Here is a 9,101-nt window from a genome sequence, read left to right on the forward strand (position 1 = left end):
GTGTAGCCAGTGTTACAAACAAAGAGGAAGGGGGGTGCAAATCCCCACCCCCAAATTCCCTTCCGCACACTGAAAATTACCTGTAACCATCCCTGAATCTATCTGGTAATAAAATTCAGAGAATTCATCACAAATGTTTGCAAACACATGTTTAGCTGCTGGCCACTTCACGGCTTCTCTGATACAGCAGTCCTAACTACTTGATAGCAGTGCCCACATTGGGCCATGTAATTTGTCACAGTACACCTCATAATAAAGGCCATTACTAAAACAGTTCCAGACTGAGAGCTAACTTACCAGGGAGCCACCCCCAGGATCTCCCATTAGCACTACAAGGAACAGCATGCCTTCCAAATGCTGCCCCCATTCAATGCCTCATGCACACAAGCAGACAAACAATTTGGAAGCTGCTCAATCATACCTGGAGATAATTATATATCAGGTGCTGGAAGGGGGAGGGGTCACAGACAAACAAACAAAGAGGAAGGGGGGTGCAAATCCCCACCCCAAATTCCCTTCCGCACACTGAAAATTACCTGTAACCATCCCTGAATCTATCTGGTAATAAAATTTAGAGAATTCGTCACAAATGTTTGCAAACACATGTTTAGCTGCTGGCCACCTCATAATAAAGGCCATTACTAAAGATCCTGGGGGTGGCTCCCTGGTAAGTTAGCTCTCAGTCTGGAACTGTTTGAGTAATGGCCTTTATTATGAGGCGAACTGTGACAAATTACATGGCCCAATGTGGGCACTGCTATCAAGTAGTTAGGACTGCTGTATCAGAGAAGCCGTGAAGTGGCCAGCAGCTAAACGTGTTTGCAAACATTTGTGACGAATTCTCTGAATTTTATTGCCAGATAGATTCAGGGATGGTTACAGGTAATTTTCAGTGTGCGGAAGGGAATTTGGGGGTGGGGATTTGCACCCCCCTTCCTCTTTGTTTGTTTGTCTGTGACCCCTCCCCCTTCCAGCACCTGATATATAATTATCTCCAGAAGTGACGTGCAGTGGGGTGAGGCAGGTGAGGCAGAGACTTTCCTGTCATACTTACGTTTAAACCAGAATTTTGTCTGAACAAAGTATATGAAAAATACTAATAATTTGTTTGAAATATCTTCTTTGCATTATTCTAATAATTTTTATAGCCCAAACTCTGGAGTAAAAAGTCTATGGCAGGTGAGGCAGTGCCTCACCTGCTTATCTTTTCTGCACATCTCTGATCAAACCTCACCAAATTTCTAGGGGTTTATACTGCTGTACCTTTGTATAATGCCCAGATGTACCCTTCGGTTCATATATTGCATGGAATTCTGGCTCTGGGGTTAGCCAGTGCCTCCTGAGCCATTTAGCTCACCGCACGTCCCTGATCTCCAGGTATGATTGAGCAGCTTCCAAATGGTTTGTCTGCTTGTGTGCATGAGGCATTGAATGGGAGCAGCATTTGGAAGGCATGCTGTTCCTTGTAGTGCCAATGGGAGATCCTGTGGGTGGCTCCCTGGTAAGTTAGCTCTCAGTCTGGAACTGTTTTAGTAATGGCCTTTATTATGAGGCGTACTGTGACAAATTACATGGCCCAATGTGGGCACTGCTATCAAGTAGTTAGGACTGCTGTATCAGAGAAGCCGTGAAGTGGCCAGCAGCTAAACATGTGTTTGCAAACATTTGTGACGAATTCTCTGAATTTTATTACCAGATAGATTCAGCGATGGTTACAGGTAATTTTCAGTGTGCGGAAGGGAATTTGGGGTGGGGATTTGCACCCCCCTTCCTCTTTGTTTGTTTGTCTGTGACCCCTCCCCCTTCCAGCACCTGATATATAATTATCTCCAGGTATGATTGAGCAGCTTCCAAATTGTTTGTCTGCTTGTGTGCATGAGGCATTGAATGGGAGCAGCATTTGGAAGGCATGCTGTTCCTTGTAGTGCCAATGGGAGATCCTGGGGGTGGCTCCCTGGTAAGTTAGCTCTCAGTCTGGAACTGTTTTAGTAATGGCCTTTATTATGAAACGTACTGTGACAAATTACATGGCCCAATGTGGGCACTGCTATCAAGTAGTTAGGACTGCTGTATCAGAGAAGCCGTGAAGTGGCCAGCAGCTAAACATGTGTTTGCAAACATTTGTGACGAATTCTCTGAATTTTATTACCAGATAGATTCAGGGATGGTTCCAGGTAATTTTCAGTGTGCGGAAGAGAATTTGGGGGTGGGGATTTGCACCCCCCTTCCTCTTTGTTTGTTTGTCTGTGACCCCTCCCCCTTCCAGCACCTGATATATAATTATCTACAGGTATGATTGAGCAGCTTCCAAATGGTTTGTCTGCTTGTGTGCATGAGGCATTGAATGGGAGCAGCATTTGGAAGGCATGCTGTTCCTTGTAGTGCCAATGGGAGATCCTGGGGGTGGCTCCCTGGTAAGTTAGCTCTCAGTCTGGAACTGTTTTAGTAATGGCCTCTATTATGAGGCGTACTGTGACAAATTACATGGCCCAATGTGGGCACTGCTATCAAGTAGTTAGGACTGCTGTATCAGAGAAGCCGTGAAGTGGCCAGCAGCTAAACATGTGTTTGCAAACATTTGTGACGAATTCTCTGAATTTTATTACCAGATAGATTCAGGGATGGTTACAGGTAATTTTCAGTGTGCGGAAGGGAATTTGGGGTGGGGATTTGCACCCCCCTTCCTCTTTGTTTGTTTGTCTGTGACCCCTCCCCCTTCCAGCACCTGATATATAATTATCTCCAGGTATGATTGAGCAGCTTCCAAATTGTTTGTCTGCTTGTGTGCATGAGGCATTGAATGGGAGCAGCATTTGGAAGGCATGCTGTTCCTTGTAGTGCCAATGGGAGATCCTGGGGGTGGCTCCCTGGTAAGTTAGCTCTCAGTCTGGAACTGTTTTAGTAATGGCCTTTATTATGAGGCGTACTGTGACAAATTACATGGCCCAATGTGGGCACTGCTATCAAGTAGTTAGGACTGCTGTATCAGAGAAGCCGTGAAGTGGCCAGCAGCTAAACATGTGTTTGCAAACATTTGTGACGAATTCTCTGAATTTTATTACCAGATAGATTCAGGGATGGTTACAGGTAATTTTCAGTGTGCGGAAGGGAATTTGGGGGTGGGGATTTGCACCCCCCTTCCTCTTTGTTTGTTTGTCTGTGACCCCTCCCCCTTCCAGCACCTGATATATAATTATCTCCAGGCATGATTGAGCAGCTTCCAAATTGTTTGTCTGCTTGTGTAGCCAGTGTTGACAGGAAAAAAAAATTTCCTGTCACCACACACAGCAGCTTACTCACTTCTCCAGGCAGCCCATTCAGCCTCACCACAAAGCAGACAATGTGCTGACCACCACACGCAGGCACGGACTGAAACTGCACTACCCGCCATCACCTGAATCTACAAAGCTCTGCCCCAGACCCATCTTAGGCCCCACCCCCTTACCAACCGAGGCTCCACTCCCTTGCCCATTCAAAATAAATTCTTATGCTTACCGTCAGTCAGTCCTCATGAAAGAGAAGGGTCTGGGGGAGGAGGCTGCTGTCTTTTAGGAGAGCTGGGTCCGTGGATGTCAGACCCAGAATGGAGGGGTCATGCAAAACCTGGTGAGTTGCAGCACACACCAGTCCCTGGGGTCTCCTCTCCTCCCATTTAAGTGATGTCTGTGTCAGTAAGGTGTGTGTGTGTGTGTGTGTGTGTGTGTGTGTGTGTGTGTGTGTGTGTGTGTGTGTGTGTGTGTGTGTGTCAATAAGTAGTGTCTGTCAGTAAGTGATATCTGTGTCAGTAAGTTTTGAGTGTGTGTGTGTGTTGTCGAAGTCAAAAATATTACATAGAGAGAACATACAGACTCCACACATATCAGTCGCTAAGCTTGCTAATACGTGCAGCAAGCACAGCAATATATGGTAACATACGCATTTTCACAGACATGCCACAGAGATAGATTCAACACATATTTCATACAGCACATAATTATAACATATCAAGCGCCAGACATCATAATGATTTAAAATTATATAATATTCTTCACCCAGATGGGTTCCTCTATATTGGCTAACGCCTCTCCAGACGGGGTGCCTTGTGACGCAGGCCATGCAGCAGCCAACTGGTTTAGAGAAGAGATGAGCGGGTTCGGATGTAACGCCAGAATTAACGCCAGTTCGGTTTTATCCGAATTTTTCTTATGGGCTATCCAAACACGTGACATCCGTGAGCCAATAAGATGCCGTTTTGAGAACCGAGTAAAACCGAACCCGCTCATCTCTAGTTTAGAGCCTTCTTAACCAGTTTGTTCTTAGTTTATCCGGACACCAACTATTCTATCATCGGCCTGGAGGAAGATTTCATTTCAGACATAAAATAAATAAGAATAGAAAAGAAACACAAGTGGCACCAATTCTCAGAACAAAATAGACAAAGTGAGTGTAGACTAAAAGAAGGACAAGATCAGGAAATACAAAACTTTTTTTTTTTAAAGTAGATTTAGCAGCTGAAGCACTACAGCGCAGTTGCCCTGTTTGTCTGTTGGCCGCCTGTAAGTAGCTGCGGTCCTGGCACCCAAGATCAGTGCGAAGTAGCATGTAGCACCTCATTCACTCACTGGAATGTTGACCTCCTCTTCAAGAGCCTAGGAGATAGGTGCGGTGCTCCTAAACTGCCCCCACCAGCAAAGTTCACTACACAACTCCACAGTAGCTAAACAAAGCTGCTGAAATTAAAAGGAAAATGAAAGTACTGACAGTCCTCAGCAAATGGTGCCCAGTGTTTGGACACAAAAACACAAACTTAGCACTATGACATGTATATGGGGAGGTTGCAGCCCACAAACAAGTGTCCCCTAGATTGCATGACAGAGCCAAGTGTTTTGGTTTTTTTTTAAATCAATTTCTCTATCAGCTGTAATATTTGAACAAAGGTTTCTGTCAGACTTAGGATACTTCTGTTTAGCGAGTATGAGAGCTTTATAAAACATGTAATGATTTTTAGTTAAATAATGTTTCAGTAGTATGCCCATTGAAAAAGCCAAATCAAGTGGATGTTTGTTACTTTAATATCAGCCTTTATGATTCCTTGATTGATTGGTATGGACAGTGTAACGTTTTACTCTACGAGAGGTGTGTAATGAAGGGGGCGGGCAGGATGGGGTATGTGTCTCCACTTACTCAGTGGAATGCTCTTGTACAGTAAGAGGACAGGTTGGACACGCACAGTCCTGCAATAATTATGTTGGAATCTACTTGCATAGTTATTCGTTCGGCACTTGGTCCTTAGTACTCAACAAAGAGCTCTCAACAAGTTTTCCTTAACAACAGGAGAGTATTAGACTTTTTTTCCTGTTGTCAGGATATCGACATTCCCCAAATACTAGACAGTAACTGGGAATTCAAAACATTTTATTGACAGCTAATATTTAATTAGAATTTCTGCAGACATTATGGAGCAGGTGAAATAGAATATATGTTCCCTAGCATTTCGCAACCAAGCAGATTCTGCCAATTTACAGTTCAGTTTACAAAGGAAAACAAATCCATCCATCCATCCATCCCAATTCTTATCAATCTGTTTATGAGTGCGGATATTTTCTAGAGATGGTAGATCAGAACTACTGTGGACATTTGAAGAAGTGCAATTCAAGTCTTTAAGTGCTGGAGGACACTGGAATGCCATAGGGTGGAGAGGGCACTCTTACAGGAGCAGGCACAATCTGCACACTAAATTTCTTTGTGGGCTGCCTCCTTCCTATCTACATCCCATGGTGCAAAGTACTTCAGTTTTGACTTTAAAAAGCCCATTTTTTTACTTGTGTTAACAGTAAAACTTATTATACATGTACAGAAGACCAGGTACCAGCTGTGTAGAGCTGCTCTGCAGAGACTAAATGCCTAGGAGGGAATGGACTTGCCAGCTACCATTTAGGGCCATTTGATACTGTGCCCAGCATGAACTGGACTTGTTGGAAGTAGTTTTGACCTTCATTAGACCCTTAGGACAGAAAAATAAACAAAGATAATTAGAATGCTGAAAAACATTTTATTGATGTATACATGTAGGGTATGTCACAGCGTCTGAGCCCGGCTCTCTTTCTTAACGGGCTGGGCGGTGCTGGGTCTCTCTGAGTGGCTGTAGCAGGTGGGTGCTGGTGTCCATTCCCCTCTGCTGTCAGTTCTCCATTCCTGGCTGTTGCAGGGGCAGCCTGCGTCTCTCTCTGCTCTTGGTGCTGGTGCAGAGTGGCTCCCATAGGGATGCACATGACGCTCTGTTTAAAATCTCCTCCCTGGAGTTCTGGGCTCTATGTTCTAAGTCTGAATTTCTAGTGTGATGCTCAGTGTTTGATCCAATTTGTCTGACTCTTCTCTTCTCCTGCTCCCTTGATACCACTTCTAGTAACTTCAATGCTTTGACCTTGGCTATTCCTCTGACCTAACCACGCCTGTCTAGTTCTGTCCTATTCTATGCTCAAGATCACCCCACGGCGACCAGTCTCGCTCTCTGCTTTAGTTCCTTCATAACTTCCAGCCCATACATTGGAAACCCAGTCAGAGGGCCACAACTCTGTTTTGGGTATTCATCAAGTCCAATTGTACCGTTCACACCCGCAGCATCTATCAAAGACAGGGTACTGTAGCCTGGCAATGTAGGAGAGAGTCTTCTTTGGTAGTTTAATAGGAGCAGCGGAAGTTGAGAAAGTACTGTTGGCTCTGAGAATGTCCAAGTTGAGGTAAAGGTCAGGATAAATGTCACCTTCCAAGAAAGAGATAAGGGAATATAATTAGTGGCTGAAAGTGCTCAGAATGCAATTTCTTAAGTACTTAATTTAGATCTTGTGATGGAATCAGATGACAAAAGAATGATGAATAAAAGTGTAACCCTGCAAAAAAGTGAAATAAATCCAGGGTCTCAAATGTTTGGCCCTTGTATCTTTACGCAACGGGTGCTAAAGTTTTTATAATGTCCTTGTACAAGAAAGGACAGTGGTCCACCAGACACTAGTGGAGTAAACACTACTGGGTATAATTGTTGCAGATCCTGTGGACCTGCTTTCAGGCATGCAAGATAGCCTGATGGACACACTTTAAGAAAAAAAAACCACACAAAAAAGCTTGTGTCACAACATCAAGGCTGACGCAGGTATCCGATTACTGCCACAACCCAGATATAATAAACTGGAACTCTGTGACTGGAACATTAACCTGACCCCTTGAATTATAGCCAGGAAGGCAATGTCTGTAAACGCTCAGCAGGTCAGTAGTTTGGCAAACTTATTCATAAAGGTGGCACCATACTTGGTTACCGGGTCTCAGGTGACAATATTGGCTTCCCAATTCTAATTATCTTGAAAGTATATGGTAGTTAATACTGTCACTGTCCTCTCTGTCCATGTACTTTTTTTTCTGCAGCAGGGTACACAGGTTTCCACAGGGAAACATCGGGGTGTAGAGTGGATCTTGATCCAGAGGCACCAACAGGTTAAAGCTTTAGCTTTCCCAGGATACATAGGGGTCTCCTCTTTAACCTCGCCTCCAGGCACTGAGAGCTCAGTTTCGAGTTGGTGCCTGCAGCAGCAGGTCACCTGACAGGAGGGCTGCACTGGGCAACCCAGAAAAGCTTTCCTAAGAAGATTTCCTTACTTCTCTGGCTGGTCTGTCAGGGCTGTATGTCAGAGTGATATTCAGCGCTGCAGCTACATCACCTCCCAAGCGGAGTTGCATATTCCCGCTGGCCTGGTTCCCGCGTACTTGCGACGGAGGTGTCACGGCTTAGGCACAGAGTCGCAGACTGCTCTCCTGGTTCGTGTGTCTGCTACGGGGAGAAGGTAAGAGGGTACCCCGGTAGGACCCGCCACTAAATCCCGTTCCATCCGCGGTCTGGGGAGACGGACCGCGGCGCTGGTGTGGACACTATCACTGGGCAGGGACCCCACTAAACCACCAGGGCATTGGAGCACAGGTCGGGTATACTAGCGCCCCATTTAATAAGGCTGAGTAGTACCTGGGGTGGAAGTCCAGCATTGGGGAGGCGTCACTTGACCTGTAGCCCCGGCCCAGGGCGCCATCTCCACGCAGATTTCCCGCCTTGGAGCTGCCTCACACTCTCCCTCACTCCCTGACTGAGACGCTGGGTGCCATCTTCACAGCATAGCTACAGCAGGTCTCCGGGATTGCAGGGCAAGGTCTCCCTTGTAAAGCCGCCTGTATACAGTGCTGAGACTTTGCAATCACTTGAGTATCCTACATGTCTTGAGACAGCGTTAGTTGAGAAAAAATGTACCTTACAGAATATATTGTACGAGTATTCTGATATATCCTCCGGTCACTGACCGCGCTGTGATATATACAAATATATTATAGTCCAGTGCAGCTTTATTGTGATAATTTCTGCATTGCCTGTGACTATGTGCCTGTATCTGCTGTGTGGTTTCACTCTCAGTGTGTCCCAAATGTACAGTAACTTTCACTATATTCTGTACCCTGGGCTAGGTGCGTCTGGGTCTTATAATATAGTTTACACAGTATTTATCTATATAAGTATATTCTACTGTGTTACAGTCACATTATGCAGGGTGGATTAACAATGGGGTGGATGGAGCTGCAGCTCCAGGCCCCCCATTGAAAATAGGCCCACAGGGTCTCTGCAGTGTAGCCAGTGTTACAAACAAAGAGGAAGGGGGGTGCAAATCCCCACCCCCAAATTCCCTTCCGCACACTGAAAATTACCTGTAACCATCCCTGAATCTATCTGGTAATAAAATTCAGAGAATTCATCACAAATGTTTGCAAACACATGTTTAGCTGCTGGCCACTTCACGGCTTCTCTGATACAGCAGTCCTAACTACTTGATAGCAGTGCCCACATTGGGCCATGTAATTTGTCACAGTACGCCTCATAATAAAGGCCATTACTAAAACAGTTCCAGACTGAGAGCTAACTTACCAGGGAGCCACCCCCAGGATCTCCCATTGGCACTACAAGGAACAGCATGCCTTCCAAATGCTGCCCCCATTCAATGCCTCATGCACACAAGCAGACAAACAATTTGGAAGCTGCTCAATCATACCTGGAGATAATTATATATCAGGTGCTGGAAGGGGGAGGGGTCACA

This window comes from Pseudophryne corroboree, chromosome 6, assembly GCF_028390025.1.
Source record: "Pseudophryne corroboree isolate aPseCor3 chromosome 6, aPseCor3.hap2, whole genome shotgun sequence".
Taxonomy (NCBI): Eukaryota; Metazoa; Chordata; class Amphibia; order Anura; family Myobatrachidae; genus Pseudophryne; species Pseudophryne corroboree.